The sequence below is a fragment of the Sprattus sprattus genome (genome assembly GCF_963457725.1).
Source record: "Sprattus sprattus genome assembly, chromosome: 3".
Lineage (NCBI taxonomy): Eukaryota > Metazoa > Chordata > Actinopteri > Clupeiformes > Clupeidae > Sprattus > Sprattus sprattus.
Window position 1 is genome coordinate 44,385,844 of NC_137922.1, and position 17,287 is coordinate 44,403,130.

General features: G+C 41.6%; 2 pseudogenes across 2 annotated transcripts; one reads left to right on the forward strand and one right to left on the reverse strand.

Annotated features, from left to right (window-relative positions):
• Positions 1–1,702: 1,702 nt before the first annotated feature.
• Positions 1,703–7,078, reverse strand: LOC308362787 (NACHT, LRR and PYD domains-containing protein 12-like; annotated as a pseudogene). The gene is made up of 7 exons: positions 7,041–7,078; positions 5,311–5,484; positions 4,114–4,287; positions 3,695–3,871; positions 2,768–2,941; positions 2,598–2,644; positions 1,703–2,203 (listed from the first exon to the last, which is right to left on the reverse strand). The product of its transcript is annotated as an NACHT, LRR and PYD domains-containing protein 12-like (transcript).
• A 1,207-nt stretch (positions 7,079–8,285) lies between these two features.
• LOC308362788 (nucleotide-binding oligomerization domain-containing protein 2-like) lies at positions 8,286–15,956 on the forward strand (annotated as a pseudogene). The gene is made up of 10 exons: positions 8,286–8,552; positions 9,493–9,601; positions 9,823–10,271; positions 10,782–12,067; positions 12,337–12,420; positions 12,500–12,583; positions 12,681–12,770; positions 14,722–14,805; positions 15,535–15,618; positions 15,884–15,956. The product of its transcript is annotated as a nucleotide-binding oligomerization domain-containing protein 2-like (transcript).
• The last annotated feature ends 1,331 nt before the right edge of the window (positions 15,957–17,287 follow it).

A 17,287-nucleotide genomic window follows, 5' to 3' on the forward strand; every position in this document is an offset into this window, starting at 1 on the left:
ATCTTTGAAACAGGTGGAACGAAGTGTGGAGTGAAAACCACTGACTGTGATCGTGCATTTTACAATGACCTTATTAACAACTCCAAATATAGGACTTCTTACTTGCGCCATTTCTCGGTCTCTGATCCATAACTGCTGCATACCGTTTCACTCAACTTTCCCAGGCCAGCAGTTGCCAGCAAGCTAGCGCTGATTGGCTAGTCAGTACAGGATACAATGTGTTGATTGGCGCTTTAGAAAATCTGCCAAAAGCGCTGATTGGATCTTTAGAAAGGAGTAAAAACAGTGCCAAAAGTAAATTTGTAATTCGTAACTGGAATCCGTAATGCGTATTTGAAATCCGTATCCGTAATGCGTAACTGAAATCCGTATCTGCAGATAGATTTTGAAAGTGAAGATAGTTTTTGAAAGTGTAGATAGTTTTTGAAAGTGTAGATACATTTCGTATTTGAAATCCGTATCTGTAAATAGATTTTAAAAGTGAAGATATAGTTTTTGAAAGTGTAGATACATTTCGTATTTGAAATCCGTATCTGTAGATAGGTTTTGAAAGTGTAGATGGTTTCACATATACAAAATCTATATTACAGATACAAAATCTATATTACAGATTACAAAATATTTATGGCATTGATCTGATTCCATAGCCAGCTAGCTAAATCTTTTTTTAACCTTGAAATTAACTCAATTATGTACTGTAAAAAGCTTGTTACAATTTGATAGTTATCAAACTAAACTAAATAAAACACAAAGCACTATTAACAACAACTTAATTAGTTTGAGTTCTCTACTGAAAATCAAAGAAATGTTATTACCTAACTATCAAGGGAGGCTACTTTTGGAGGTCCTTGCCTCATGATCATTTTGTTGGCAAAACTATTCATTATCAGGGTCCATAATTTCCCATGCAATGTGTGTGTTATGCTAGTAGAGCAAAACAAAATATCTAAAGCATCTTATCACTATGTGAACCTTGTTTTCTCTTATCATTTTTTGCAGTATCAATATCTGTTCAACAGTTCAGCTAATTACCATGACTGGTACCTGTATCTTCATGCTAAATTTCAACTTACATTCGAATGAAACATTTTTGTTTCATGGTGAACTAGGAAATGTATGGCCTTTTGACAATAATACCACGTGTCACAAAAACACTGACATGTAAAACAAGGCCGCTAACAATTTTTCTCTGCATGTGTTCTGAAAGGTGGAACATGAACATGAAACAGGGTGTGTCAGAAGTGTTTACCTAAAAGAACAGGTGTTTGCTGAAAAGTAAGAAAGACAGTGACCGATGCACAGCAATCTTTATGCAGACAAAAAGAAAAGTATGAAGGGAAACGGAGTTCAGCCAGTTAAAGTATTAAATCAGCTCAAAGAACACCAGGGCTGGGCAAGGACAGAGACACAACAGCGCAACAATTCTTTGAAAAGGAGCTGGTTGTTATGATGCTGTCTGCCGCCCCCTGGTGGTCATCTTTAAGCAGAACAAGAAACACAATGAGACAGGAGAACTTCAGTCAGTCATACCTTAAGACTCATTTAATTTTTTGTCATATTAAAAACACGGAATTACTATTCCCACTTAGCCCTCAATCACAGCAAAGTTCAGTGTGTCTTCATTCCAACATGAAACCAGATGGAGTAAATTAACGGAGGGGTCACAAAGTTGCGGCAGAGAGGTCTCTGAGGGCCAGTTCATCTACCGCAAGAAAACTGAGGCGTCTAGGAGGTCGTGGTGTAGAAGCTCAAACCCTGGGATCGGTGAACTCAGAATACAATGTGCGCATATGTTTCAGGTCAAAGCCATTGATTGCATAGAAAGATAACATGCCAGCAGTCCAGTCAAGATACACTGCAACTCTTTGGTAGCTCGACATGAGGCTAGAGGAAGAAACAAGTTTTCTGAATGGGTAACATTTTTTACTCCAGGAGTTGTCGTTGAATCCAAGTTGGCTGTCATCACCTTTTTGGCTTATGCTTTTGAAAGCCATTCCGATAGAAACTATTCCGGCTAGGTCGGCCTCCCAGTAACAACGCTCAGTTAGGCCTTCTATGCACAACACTTGGGTAAACTCCTCAAATCCTTCTGGGTGGTCAGGATATGAATGCTTCTCTCGCAAACGCACCACCTTTTTGCATTCTTCAGACAGCGAGAGAAGGGCATGTGCTGTGTTTGGGTCGAGTGTGAGCTTGCAGGCATCTATGAAGGGAAGAAAGAACAATTCAATTCAGTGTCGCTCTGTTATTTTTGATACTTTGCTCATTTGTTTTTTTCACAGTGTGTTTCTGTCACTCAACAGAGTAAGGTGCCAGATGGTGGGAAAGGGAAGGCACCACTAATTAAATGGTGTTCTATGCTGTTGTTGGGTGTTTCCTAGAATATTTTCCAAACTAAATGTGAACATGTAAGCTTTGAAGGGTATGAATACAAATCCAACCGTATATTTGTAACCAACACAATGCACCAAAAAAGCGGAGGCCCACTTAGCAGTTGATGTACATACATTGTCAGATGAAAATTAACATAATATTTGATTAAGCATGATTTTCACAAGACATATACCACTATGGTTTGAATTTAATACATTTCTCACATTTCCGTAGACCTGCTTTCAGCCAACGTTTTTCATTGTAATCAACACTTTAGAGACAAACATACCAACCAAGAATCAGTGTTAATATTTTATATTTTTTAACTGGCTGGCATTATGGTCATAAAATAAACACGACTATGGTCTCTAGAAAACTCTCAAGCCATACTCACTTCTGTTTCTCCAGTTTGCACTCTTTGTCCTGAAGAAGCCTTTAGAGAGCCTTGACTCCTGAGTCTCCTGGGTGATTGTAGCTCAAGTCAAGCTCTCTCAGGTGGGAGGTATTTGACCTGAGAGCGGAGGCCAGACTCTCACAACCCTGCCCAGAGACGAGACAACCAGAGAGCCTGAAAAAGAGAGAGAGAGAGAGCGAGAGAGAGAGAAGGAGAGAGAGAGAGGGAGAGAGAGAGAGGTGAGATCAGGAGAGAGGGAGCAAGAGCGGAGGGGGAAAAAGAGAGAGAGAGAGAGAGGTGAGACCAGGAGAGAGGGAGCAAGAGAGAAGGAGAGAGAGAGAGGGAGAGAGAGAGAGAGGTGAGATCAGGAGAGAGGGAGCAAGAGCGGAGGGGGAAAAAGAGAGAGAGAGAGAGAGGTGAGACCAGGAGAGAGGGAGCAAGAGCGGAGGGGGAAAAAGAGAGAGAGAGAGAGAGAGAGAGAGAGGTGAGACCAGGAGAGAGGGAGCAAGAGCGGAGGGGGAAAAAGAGAGAGGGAGAGAGAGAGAGAGAGAGAGAGGGAGATAGAGAGAGAGAGGGGGGAGAGAGAGGGAGAGAGAGAGAGAGGGGGAGAGAGAGAGAGAGAGAGAATGCTGTAATATCTATGTGATGCTGCCAGTCTATTCCCAGATCATAAGAAATATTCAAGCCAAGAAAGCTTTTCCAAACGAGAGTTACAAATTACAGCTTGACAACCTCTGATTTGAATACAGTTGCCATTCTGAAACCTTCACCAGAGAACCTATGTCACCTCTTTGTCTTCTTCTTTCCATTTTATCCTTTTGACCTGCCTTCTACGTTAGCAAATAGTTGAATTTGCATCACCAATAACTTTAGTCCATTACTTACTGTTCAGTAAAAAGAGCAAAGAGCCGTGTGAAAAGCTCATACCTCAACGTTTCCAGTTTACAATTGGATGACTCATGGCACTGGACAACACTTTTATTCCACAGTCAAACAAGTCATTGTTGCTTAGGTCCAAATCTCTCGGTGGGAGTTTGCTGATTCCAGCACAGAGGACAGAATTCCACAAGAGCCATAGGCTACGTGAGATCACAATAGGAAAGTCTGCAATGAAAGTGAAACAAATATTGTAAGTAAGTAGTGTGTTATTTGGCATTATTTAAATTATGTTTCTAGCATTCTTTTAAATAACTTGACATAATGTGACATTTTTAAATGTTTGGCAAATACATAAAAAAGGCCACACTGTATTTGACAGCCATGGCTGAAATGCTCTAATGCTTGAATGCAAAGTGGCAGTATAAATAAGAAACCAATAACAGAAACAACCAAAGTGGGTTTCATACCCCAGTTTCTCAAGTTTGCAGTTGGAGTGCAACAGTGCAGCAGTCAGCTCCTCCAGTCCAGCATTGTTCAGGCTGTTGTTGCTCAGGTCCAACTTCCTCAGGTGGGAGTGCTGTAAGCGAAGGACTGAGGCCAGAGTGTTGCAGCTTGTGTTGGTAAGACCACAGCCAGCAAGTCTACAAAGGCAGTGTGAGGACCAAAACATTTTTTGTACGTTTGTAAACAGCTTTTGTCACAGCTCTGTCTGTCACTAATGTGAGCTCCTATCGTGCAAACATAAGAGCCGGCTCCCGCAAAACTGTATCTCAGTACATTGGTAAAAGGCTGCACTGATAATCACATGCATAATCTGATTTTAATTTGTCAGAACATCCCAGCACAGACGAGTGGTAGCGCTTTCTTCAGTGTGCTACGTAAAAGCGTTAATTCAAAGCTTAAACACCCACACCCACACCCACCCTCATGATCAACCAATGGCAATTCACCAGTCTAGTCTGATTCAAGACAATGGATACCTCCACCCGTAGGTATACCCTTATAATTGACCAATCATGTTCAACCATAATCGACAAGTTGTCACATAATCAACATCAACACAGACAGTTGATATATAAAATATCATTATATGGACAAGCAGTCGGCTATATTTATAAAACAAAACTGCTAAGGGACAGGTCATAATTCATACCATTATGTGTGACTGTATTTAGAGTGAAGTTATACCAGGCCGCTTTTCAAAAGGCTGTTCTCAAAACAAAACATACATTTAAAACTAGAATTTGCGAAAGATGAAATCACCATTTGCCACATGTTTTAATGCTGCATGCCATGATGCCTTGATGAGGTTCATGGGCCTGAAGATTGTAAATGAGTCTCGTAGAGCCTGAGATCCTCCATCGAAAATGTGCTTAATTTCAATGATGTAATACATTACCAATAATGTAATACCATTTTTTCAACAATAATGTTATAAATTATTAAACCATTTGGAGGTTATTACATTGATGGGTTACTATTTCATGTGCAGAACCCATTAATGTACCGGTAATAACTTCCCAATGACGTACTAATTTTTCCACTTTGTTTTTGATGGAATAAATGGCTAGAAATATCAAGGGATTACTAAATTATTGAGTTCTACAAGCCCTCCAACTCACAAAGCTGGCAAAGACCAGGACCCTTTGATGCTTGTAACTGACCTCAGTGCCTCCAATTTGCAGTTTGTGTGGGTCAACCTATCATACAACAGCTGCACTCCCTCGTCTTTCAAACTTATTCCACTTAGATCCAGCTCTCTCAAGAGTGAATTTTCCGCCTGGAGCACAGGCGTTATGGGTTCACAGGATGCCGTGGTGAGTTCACAGCAGACCAGTCTACAGCAGCAGAGAGAAACAGACACATTTCAAGGCAATACAGATATACAGTAGTCACGTTCATTTCACTTGTTTTGTTTTTTACTTACAATGTTATGAAATTAGCCCTAAGACTGTACTGTCTTTTCTGTAGTATTTAGATGGTAGGAACTGTGGAAACTGATAGAGGTATATTATTATGAAAGATAAACTGATAAAAATGTGTTTACAATGAAATGTTTGCATCAGTCTCACTTTGTCTTGGCAGTGTAACATATTTTTTCATCATCATTATCATTATTAGTGTGATTGCATAATTAATCCTTTTCAACGTTTACCTACGTATCTAAATGTTTATGTTATCAGAGTGTAATGAGCCGTAGTTGGTGCCACACATTCAAGTAGGCACTCACTCTGCCAGCAATAGGCTAGGCAAACCGATAGCTGGCTTTTTATCAGATATTCTCCCAAACAGTTCAAACTCTAAAACCTTTGGGTTAAAACAAAACATTAATAACAGTCTATATTTCACCTGATGTCAGCATTATTACAACATATCTGATTGGTTGTAAAAGATGAGGGAAGATTACAATTAAAACAATTAAAACACTGAAATTAAACATTGAGATATAGCCTATATTGAAATCTCTGTAATCATTTTATAAAAGATGTGATAGTGAAGTCTTGCAATTACAAATGTTCCTTATTGCCGAAATCAATGCAAGCAAGTTGTCTGGTGTATGCTACAACATCAGTGGCAGTATGGTTAGCTGTCCTGCCTTTTAAGCAGTTGTCCTGCATTCGATCAAGTAACATTTTACTTACAAGTACATTTTATTTTAAATATCGTAAATTATTTTATAGTAATCCCATTTGTGTGACTTTAAAGTGACCAAAGTTGCATAATCACTATTACTAAAGAAGATAATCAGGGACATTTCTGGTAAGCGTCCTCATATTACAGATGGTCTATTAAAAAAAGGTAAGTTGCTGTTTACTGAAATAAAGAACTGAAAGGGAACTGAAACTGAAACTGAAAGGGAACTGAAACAATAACCAATTCTTTGCCCGTATCTACAACTCTGCAAAATATTTATGTGTATGTGTACGTGTACGTTTGCGTGTGTGTGTGTGTGTGTGTGTGTGTGTGTGTCTGTCTGTCTGTCTGTCTGTCTGTCTGTCTGTCTGTCTGTGTGTGTGTGTGTGTGTGTGTGTGTGTGTGTGTGTGTGTGTGTGTGTGTGTGTTTGTGTGTGTGTCTCTGTGTGCGTGTATGTGTGGGTTTATGTGTGTGTGTGTGTGTGAGTGTGTGTGTACGTATGTGTGTGTGTGTGTGTGTGTGTGTGTGTGTGTGTGTGTGTGTGTGTGTGTGTGTACGTAGGTGTGTACGTCTGTATTTGTTTAAATAAAACTCCCACTGTAAGTGTTCAAGGTGGAAGGGTGCCCTCTCTACACCCTTGTTAAGGCACAGCAGAGATCATCCTACTCATTTGTCCTGGGCTGAGAGGAGAAACGTTAAAAAGAAACAAAAATGGATTCATCCTGTTTTTGTAAAAACAATGTTGTGAAGAAGTAGTACCTGATGGGTAGAGACACGTGGCTTAGATAAGGACACATGGCCCACACTGATAAGAAATATAGCAGACATGGGGTGTCTGGTATTGTACACTTCCCATTTCAGAAGCATGCAGTTAAATGAGAGGTGAGTGAATATACATACAGTAAATTTGTCTGGATAATGTTTCTCATGCTGACTGTATTCACACTGAACAGGAATAAAACAGGAAAGGCTTTCTGTGCTCTCAAGGTGAAATTCTATATACATATCTGTTCCTGATCTGTTGTACTGCCCTGATTCCTTAACTTTTAAATTATAGACGTAAAGGATGCCTTTTTATTTTTATTCTTGTGAAATGCAAGTTGTTAAGATATGTGCATATATTTGTTTATGCAACAAAAAATCAATCTAACAGTGCACTCACAAATGAAATAAGTAAATGATCATTCTTTTAGACCCCACACTGTATGTAGGCTATCCTATTGGGGAAAAGTGTGAGAGTAGCTTACTATGACAACCTGGGTTTCCATAGAAAATAGAGCTGACCTCTCCGGCTCCAACAATTCACACAAAAGCAAGTGCCAGAATGTCTGCTGAAACATTTAATATTTCAGCAAAGATGTAAGCTATACATTCTGTTTCAGTACTTAGCACTGAAGTTGCAAATGAGTTCCGTTTGAATTTAGATTATTAAATTGAATATGAATCCCATGTTACGCATATTCAGATATTTGACATCTTATGCCTAAATTAAGTACCCATAATGGACGTAAGAGGCTATACTGATCTCAACAAAAATAATGTTAGTTTTATCATGCAATCTAGTGCCTTTGACCTCACTTTGACATCTCTGTCTGAGGCTATTCCCTTTCTGTGCAATTGTGTCCGTTGCCATTCCCGCCAGCAGCTAACATCCTCAAACTAGGGCGCTGAGTACATTTCGGTGATTGTGTATTTCATACATTGCTGTTTCGAATTTTCCATTGTTGGCCTATTCAAAAACATTTATTTTAACCGCCTCAGTTCAATCTGTCTTTACAACTTCAAATTGTATTCTCCAGAAAGCCTTTTTGTTAGTTGGTTGGTTTTCTTTTCCATGCTTTTACATATTGCACTAGGAGACACGTGACAAAGAGAAGTGTCACTTTACTGAACATGTTTTTCTTTTAAAGTAACATGTTTCACACAATTGCAGTAATGTAGCCCATATCTCAAGCCATAGAGCATTCCCTGGCAGTCGCCAGGGCATTGTACAACCGCTGCCAGATGGTGAAGACCAACAGGCGGCACAGTGATAAGCTATTGGGTCGCACCGCAGACTTGATGAACGTCTTAGAGGTCATGAGGGAGCAGGAAGATCTCTCCGACAATGCTGACCTCGTGATGAGGGGACTCAAGAGTCTTCAGAAGACTTTGAGGTCTGTAGAGGAGCTGCTGGAGAGCCATGATGACAGTGGTTTGCTTCGACGGACTCTGCACGCAACAAGCCTGAGGGAGAGCTTTGAGAGCCTGGACAGGCGGATGGACGAGTCCGTATACAGCTGCTCTATCTATCACTGCAGGTGAGGCCGGGGACTGGGCAGCCATGACCCTATAGTTTAGACTTTGGTAGAGACCAGAACAGTGGTTTGGGTTTTAATCGACAAGCTGTTCTCTCTGTTCCTGTAGAGGACTTCACAGTGGTCTCGCTCTCTCCTTTTCTCTCTTTCTCTCTCAATTCAATTTCAGTTCAGCTTTATTGGCATGACAAAAAAACACAATTTGCAATGCCAAAGCATTCTTTACATATAATAATATAGTAGAACAAGTAGAAAATAAAACATCATTTTGCAACGGCAGTGTGTGTGTGCGCATGTGTGCATGTGTGCATGTGTGCCTGTGTGCATGCGTGCGTGTGTGTTCATGCATGTGTGGTGGTGTGGATGTGAGTGCATGTAAGTGTGTGTGGGGGAATGTATCCGTGTGTGTGGTTCTCTCTCTCTCTCTCTCGCTCTCTCTCTCTCTTTATCCATATCTCTCTATCTCTCTTTCGCTGTGTTCATGTAGGGGACTTCACAGCTCTCTCTCTCTCTCTCTCTCTCTCTTTCATATTCTCTCTCTCTCTGTCTGTCTTTGTTGGAGACGAGAGTAGTGTTTTAGAAAGTGTTTTATTGATAAGCTGCTCTCTCTGTCTTCACAGCAGTCTCTCTCTCTCTCTCTATCTCTCTATCCCTGTCTCTCTCTCTCTCTCTCTCTGTCTTTCTCTGTCTGTCTGTCTGTCTGTCTTTGGTGGAGACAAGAATAGTGTTTTAGATTGTGTTTTATTGACAATCACACAATTTGGTTCAGTTGCAGGTAAAAATGGGGTGTGGGGAGGAAATAGTTTCCAGTAAAGACTCTGTAGTTAGCTGGTGATCTAATGTTATATGTTTTATCAGAAGAAGGGTATTTTAAATGAAGTTTTTTGTTTTTAAAAGTCAAAGTTTCCCTGCAGGTAAGACAGGAGAGGGGGAAGGAGAGACTGAAGGATGAACTAGAGGTGGTGAAGACCAAGAGAGAGGATGATGAAGACAGAAATAGTAAGGAGCCTCTAGGCAAAGAACGTGAGCACATGTCTTCCTGATTTTATTCTCAGTAATTCTCTTGAAAGCACAACTGTCAAAGCTGTTTGTGATTTCCTTTCTTGATTTAATTTAATTGTATCAAATCAGTGTTAACAACAGCAATGAAAAAAACGTAAATGACTGAACAGGCGTTTGTATCATTAAACCATTAAGTCATCCATATTATGTCTCATATAAAAGAACATCTCATCTAAACACAGGGTTCCTGGAGTACCAAAGGAAGCTATGCAGTTCAGTTTGTGCACAGTCCCAGTTTATTTGTAGCTATGATGGAACTGGCAAGTTCTCCCTGGATCTTATCTACACAGACTGTGAGCTGGAGCTTGCTGAGGACTGCATCAAGGATCAAGTTCCCTTAGGTCTAGAGGATATTCTGGGACCAGTAGGCACCCTAAATGAAGAAGCAGACACTATACTGGTGTCTGGTGAGGCAGGCATGGGGAAGAGTACCCTGCTCCAGAGGCTGCATCTGCTTTGGGCCAAGAATGAGTCCCTGAGGGACTTCTTCCTGCTCTTCCCCTTCAGCTGTCGGAAGCTGAGCATGGAGCGGCGGGATCTGTCCCTGAGGGACCTGCTTTTCTTCCACTGCTGTTGGCCCGACAGGGATCAGGAACAACTGTTCCAGTTCATCTTGGACAACCCACACTTTGTCAGGGTTTTGGACTGAAATCCCCCTGTTGACCATGTGGGGTCCTCAGTTCTGGTTTGGACTGTCACATGTGTGTTGAATGTCTCATTGTTGTCACCTGTGTCTCGTTTGGTTGCCTTTATAAGCTGTCTGTTTTTTGTGTTCTGTGCTCAGTCTTGATTTGATGCCCTACAGTCGCACAGCGTGAGTTTTTTGCCTTGTGGAATTCTTTGTCTTTGTAAAGCCTGTTTGCCTGGAGTTGTCCTTTTTTGAACCTTGTCCTAAGTCCTGAGTTAAACTGTTTTTGCTACCTTTTGTTGGACGCCTTAACTGCCCAGACTATTTTTTGTATCTGGATGTTTTTGAGTTTTTTGCCTGGTCTGTTGATCATCTTTGCCTGGCTCCAAGTAAACTCAACTCTCTGTTTCTTCTCTGCATCTGAGTCCAACACTCACTTGGTACACTGGTATGCTCCCTGCCTACCACATGGGACATCACAGGTTCGATCCCCAGTTGAGCCTGACACACTTGGTGCTGTTCACTTTCGACGGTCTAGATGAGTTCAAGCACAGCTTCTCGGATGACCAGAGGCATTGCTGTCCAGACCTGCGAGCACCGTTATCCACATTACTTTTCAATCTTCTCCAGGGCTGTCTCATGAAGGGAGTGCGGAAGTTGGTGACCAGCCGCCCATTGGCAGTAGGGCCCAACCTGAGGCATTATCTGTGGAAGGAGGTCCGCCTGAGGGGCTTTCTCCTGGTGGGATTGACAGCTTTCTGAAGAAACACCACGATCCTGTGTCGGCTGTGCAGGTTGTAAAGTCGTTGCATGGAAACACAACACTCTTGGGTCTCTGCCATGTGCCAGTTCTCTGCTGGATCGTGTCAAAATGTTACAAGGAACGCATTAGCAGAAATGGACACCACCACTGACATCTTTGTCATGGTCTTACAGCATTTTCTCTATTGTAAGGACACCAAGCAACACAGTCTGGGAAACTTTTGGCTGCAAGAGAACTTCCTCACCATTATGCGGCTAGGCCAAGTGGCGTTTGAGGGCTTGGAGTTCTCCCAGTATCTCCTATCTGAGTCAGAGCTGAGGAGCAGAGGGTTCACACAGCAAGACCTTAGCATAGGTGTCCTTGTCCAAATCACTAGCCACTTGTCCTGTCCTGAGCCACATTTTGAGTTCCTGCATGTCACCATGCAGTGTTTTTTTGCTGCTCTTTACCTCGTCCTGAACAACGATGACCTTTTCACCGTGAAGAAACTCATGAAGAGAGTCAGCAACTGGTCAGGGAATGGCCGTGCCAGTGGTCAATTCCCAGAGGCTGCGAGAAGGAAGACATTGACAAGTGAAACTTCAAACCACCATATCACCTCCAGGTTTTTGTCAGGTCTCCTTTCTCAGCGCCACCGGGTTCTGCTCCTTCAATCTTGCCCCACACAAATGCTAAAGACAAAATCCAAACAAGCAGCAAAGTCTCTATCTACAGGCCTCTGGAGGCATTTCAAGTCCATGCCCAAACCTGTGGCAGGCGAAAAGAAGAGCATCCACGCCATGCCAGGCTTCACCTGGCTCGTGCAATGTATTCATGAGGTGCAGGACCGTGAAGTTGCCAGAGATGCAGTGGCGACATTCGAGGGGGAACACCTCAAGTTGACCTACTGTAACCTTGGCCCTGTTGAGTGCACAGCTCTGGCTTATGTGCTGCAGCACCTGAAGAACCCAGTTGGCCTGCAGTTGGACCACAATGCTGTCGGGGATGTTGGAGTGGAGGAACTACTGCCCTGCCTGCACGTCTGCTGTGCCTTATAGTAAGACTGCATTGCATTCCCTGCTAACTGGTCCTGAAAATGGCTCAGAATTAGTGCAGATCCGAGCTAGATCAGATCCTGATTAAACAGTTAGCTACATTTACAGTCAGCAACAGTTGGCACCAATCAGACTGATATCACTTTTTTTATGTGTTACATACTTACCCAAACATAACCACACATAAACATTAGGAAGATGCAAAGAGTTATTCTCTATGTGCAGGACTTGGGAAGTTAGAATGAACATGCCTGTTTAATTCCTTTAACAGTTTGAGAAACAATAACATTACAGACGCAGGAATGGCCAAACTTATTGAGAAGGGGATCCAGTGTGAGAACTTCAAGAAGATAGCGTGAGTAGCGTGAGCTTTGCTAACTCAGTACCTTTCAGAGAGTTCCACAGCAGTGATACACATTTTACTCTTTCTTCAGGCTCTTCAGCAACAAACTAACTGATGACTGCACCCTTCACTTCGCGCAGCTCCTCAAATCAAAGCAGAATTTCTTGTCTTTAAGGTCAGCTCAGATATGAATTATTTTATTTGATACATTTATTCTTTCTAGTCATGTCACGATAACTTTCTCATTAACATTGAATTCATATGTCCTTTAGACTGGGAAACAACAGTGTCACAGTGGAGCTCAGCGCCTGGCAGAAGGCCTTCAGTACAACAGGTCACTACAGTACCTTGGGTAAGGATCAGTCAGTGAACTTTAACCCCTGTATAAAATCTTTTCCAGGAGCTTGACAAAGGGTGTGATTATTCTGGACTACAGAGGCCACAGTGAGGGTCTGTGTGCATGGACGTGCACAGGAGTGGGCTAAGGTTGCTCGGGCAACTGCCTGTTTGCTATTGCTATGATATGATATGATATTTGCTATGATATTGGCAAAATTTGCGATCAGACGACGGGGACGTGGCAGCGGCGTTAGTGAGAGTTTAAAATGATATTGACAACATTTGAGATCAGGGGACGGGGGCGTGGCAGCGGCGGAGACAAAAAATAATGTGTTGTCCCTTTTTCCCAGGGCAGAGCAACTGCCCTTCAAAATTTCTGTGCACGTCCCTGTCTGTGTGCTTTAAAAGCTCAAATGTTTGCAGCCCTGATTTTTGATCCCTGGGTCTCGGAGGTGCATGGTCAGGTAACCCACTTGTAGCGCACATGGTGAGTGGGCACTAGGGGGTGATTGCAGTGGACAGCCTGGTGGCACGGTCTTCTCTACCTGTTCAATTCCTTTAACAGTTTGAGATACAATAACATTACACACTGTAAAAAATCTAACTACGGTTTGTTCAGTATAGTTGAAATGATTAGTTATAAAGACAAGGAAATGTAAATACTGTAAATGTATGCAGAAATGCATGTTAGTCCAACAATATGCAGCCTACTGATGTGTCAACATGCTTTAGAGAATAAGCTGAATTTAAAATTTGTCATTAGAAGAAAGTTGGTATGGTTTGTTCAGTATAGTTGAAATTATTAGTTATAAAGACAAGGAAATGTAAATACTGTAAATGTATGCAGAAATGCATGTTAGACCAACAATATGCAGCCTACTGATGTGTCAACATGCTTTAGAGAATTAGCTAAACTTAAAATTTGTCATAAGAAGAAAGTTGGTAGACGGACGGGGTTACACGGATCTCTCTAAGGGGCTTTCATCTCAAGTTGGTGTCGTGCGACTGAGCGTCACAACTGAAGTAGCTACGGAATGAACTACGTAAAATAGAAGACAGAAGAGAGTAGGCTACATAGAAAAGTGCGCGAACGCATCCAAGGTATAAGGGCAACTAATGTACGAATGTTAAATAACTAGCTAGCTTGTTTGTCCCCTGACTGTAACTACCGTTAGCTAAACGAAGGGTGAAATTGTTTGTAAAGTTAAAACATTATTTTAAACTCCTATTCATTATTTATTAATCAAGCGAGCCGAGCACGAAAAAGGCACCCCCTGGGTCTTCGTAAGATAATACTGTAGCAGCAAACCACAGCCTTGTTGGCGCAGTGGGTAGCGCGTCAGTCTCATGATCCAAAAGGTCCTGAGTTCGATCCTCACACGGTGTAGACAGTTCAGCCATCCTAACTACTTAAAGAGCAAACCTTGTGAGGGTGCGTGTAAGACTTGTCCTAACTCGGTCCTGCAGCAAAAATTGTCTGCCTCTGAGGCCCACTGGAATGCTGTTAGTGAGAGCACAATAAATATTATTTATTTATTCTCAATTATCTTTTTGTAGTACTCTGAACAACACCATTCACTGAACGAAAAAATCTTTGTTGGCAGAACTGAATATTATTAATAAGGACAACAGTGATAGTGTAGTTGGTACAATCACACAGTAAATTGTTGGGAAAACGCAAACATCTAAATGCAGACGGTTGCCTGCAAATTTTAAATATCCTCAACAATTTTTTTTTTACAGTGCAGATGCAGGAATGGCAAAACTTATTGAGAAGGGCATCCAGTGTGAGAAATTCAAGAAGATAGCGTGGGGTCTCTATGACGATCAGACACAACTGTATAGAGCCATCTGCCTAAATCTCAGCCTACTCATACAATGACATGCAAAATAGGGATGAAATGATATTCCACACATTGTCGCACGTTGCATGAAATCAAACGTTTTCTGTGAATTATTCTACTGTCTTTGTAGACTCTGGGGAAACGACGTGAGAGATGAGGGGGCCGCGGCGTTGGCCAGAGCACTGGAGAACAGCCCTTCTCTGGTGTGGCTGAGGTAACACTAGACATGTAATTTCCAGTGGAACATTGTTTTCAATTAATTCTTTGTCTTGGAATGTTTGGTCCAGACTGACTTACTGTACAGGTCTGGTTTGGGTCTTGTTCACTGTTCAGATAGTAAAAAGAAGTATATCTTACAATATCTAATACAAAAAAATGTTCAAAGTAAAGATGGTTTGGAGACGTCCCTCTACAATGTGGAATACTACATAACAGTATGCATGTAAGGGATAATGTAGAGTCTGGTGGTATAACAGTATGTTTGTATGCATAAAATGTAATAGTATACTAGAGTGGTTATTTGGTGGTTACATGGCCATTCTGAGTCATGTGTTTGAAGACATCGGTGCTGCTTCATTGCAGTGTGGTGGACAATGGGATTGGGGACACAGGTGCTCATGCTATGGCCAGGCTCATAGAGTGAAGTCCATCGCTGGAGGAACTTTGGTGAGGTTGACACTTGCTCTTTATATAAATAAACCGTGTGTGTTTATGTGTTTGTGCACTGCCACTGTCAGCGTGTGTTTGAGTGAGCGTGTGTGTCATTTTTACTATTTTATGGATTATTCTGATTTCCATACTGTTGTGTTGATTCAAATTTGTATTCTTATCTAACTCTGATCCATTTAGTATTCCTCTCACAAATGTGCTTATCCTGTACTATAATTAATTATTATAATAATTATATAATTATAATTAATATGATCTACTTTCTCGTCATCAGGTTAACCAAAGACTGTATCACCAAAGAAGGAGTTGAGAGTCTCCTCCAGGCCCTCCAGACAAACTCCAGCGTTAAATCTCTCTGGTAAGGCCTCTAGCCCCATGCAGAACCCACAGGTTGAACAAATAGCAGAGAACAGAAGAAATATATGGGAAAAAAGTAGAGCATGTTTGGGGGGAAAAGTACTCAGTTGATTTTATGCTCCCAAATGTTTTTATCATTTGTGCATTTTAGCACCTGAATGTCAAACACAGAAATATAAGTAAGCCTTGAAATTTTACAAGGTTAATAACAATTTGGTAAAATGAGAAAATGTGTGTTTATTTGTTTGTCTGTTTTTATTTCTGAGGTTGAGGGGTAACAAACTCAGCCCAGAAGAAGAGGAGGAGCTAACAGAAAGAGACAAACGACTAACCTTCTGAAGAATCAACCACATACATTCATTTCTATGTTGATTTCTACATTCATATTATTGGACAACCCACCAGTGTGTTCTGTTCCCATTATTTCCCGTCTTCTGGGGTCACCATACATTAAAGTCTGACATTGCACAATAAAGTTATTATCAGCTGTGTTTAATTTAAACTCCTAACCATAAAACTTAACAATCAACATCACTGATACTGATAGACCTTTTGAAATGCTCCATGTGTCGCCTTACTGAAGTCTGCCAGGTAGGCGTGTCCCATGTGACGGGGTGGGCAACATGTTGGCATTTGCATGGTTATCCAATTCACCTCGTACGACTTCACGAGAGACACGCCCTTTCTAATCTGATGATTGTACGACTCACCTCTACCTGCATGGTTCTACGAGGGGCTGTGGAGATTACCAACGGTTTATTATGATGTTACAAGGCCATTACATCATCAACAACAAACTATAAAATAAGAAATCGTTTGTTTTTATCCCGTATATTTTTAGTTAATGATCAGAGGCTGTTGTTGTGAATGTAATTACTAACGACAATGATCAAGCTCGCGGTTATTGTCGAATATTTTCTATTATTATACCACACAAACGGTTCTGCTTTTTTACGTCAACAATTCAGGTTCTTTACAATTTAATCATTTACACTGCATGCTCTGCTAACTCAAACACAAAGAGGCGGTTCGAAAACCAAGAAATGTTTTTATTATTGCTGTAATTAGACGACGTCTCCCTATGCTTTATATGCGGCGAGAGCCACGATGGAGCAAGGAAGAAGGGAGATGTCGGTTTTCCTCCTGCATCGCCGCTGATGCCCTTAGTTTTTTTCATTTTTACAAACTTGTCCCTAATCTTCCTCCAACTCCTAATGCACTCCTGGACCTCCAGCCCCAGGTACCCGGCGATCTCTCAGCGATTTTTTTAAAAAACGGAGGTGCTGTCATATAGGGAACGAAACAGGAAACGTCATTTTAGCCAGGGGTGTCGGACAGCTCGGATCGGATAGTGAGAAAATTCAAGCGGTGCTCCAGAGGCCATCCGACACCCTCGGATGGCTCTCCGAGGTGCTCAAAGGTGTGGTCCCACTTCAAGGAGGGCGTTTAAGGGCGTGCCTCGTGAGATCGGAGAGCACGATCGGACAAGCATGTGAGCGCCAGAGGGACTCGTCGTACAGTCAGTAACTCTCTGATCAGTGTAAATTCACCTCATCCATGGCAGTCATGGTGAACATCTGCAGGGTATGGCTACTCCTGTCCTTGTTTGGATTCAGTTTGGGTGAGTGAGTATTTGGTATCCTTGTTAGGAGAAATAAGAGGTTTGTTTT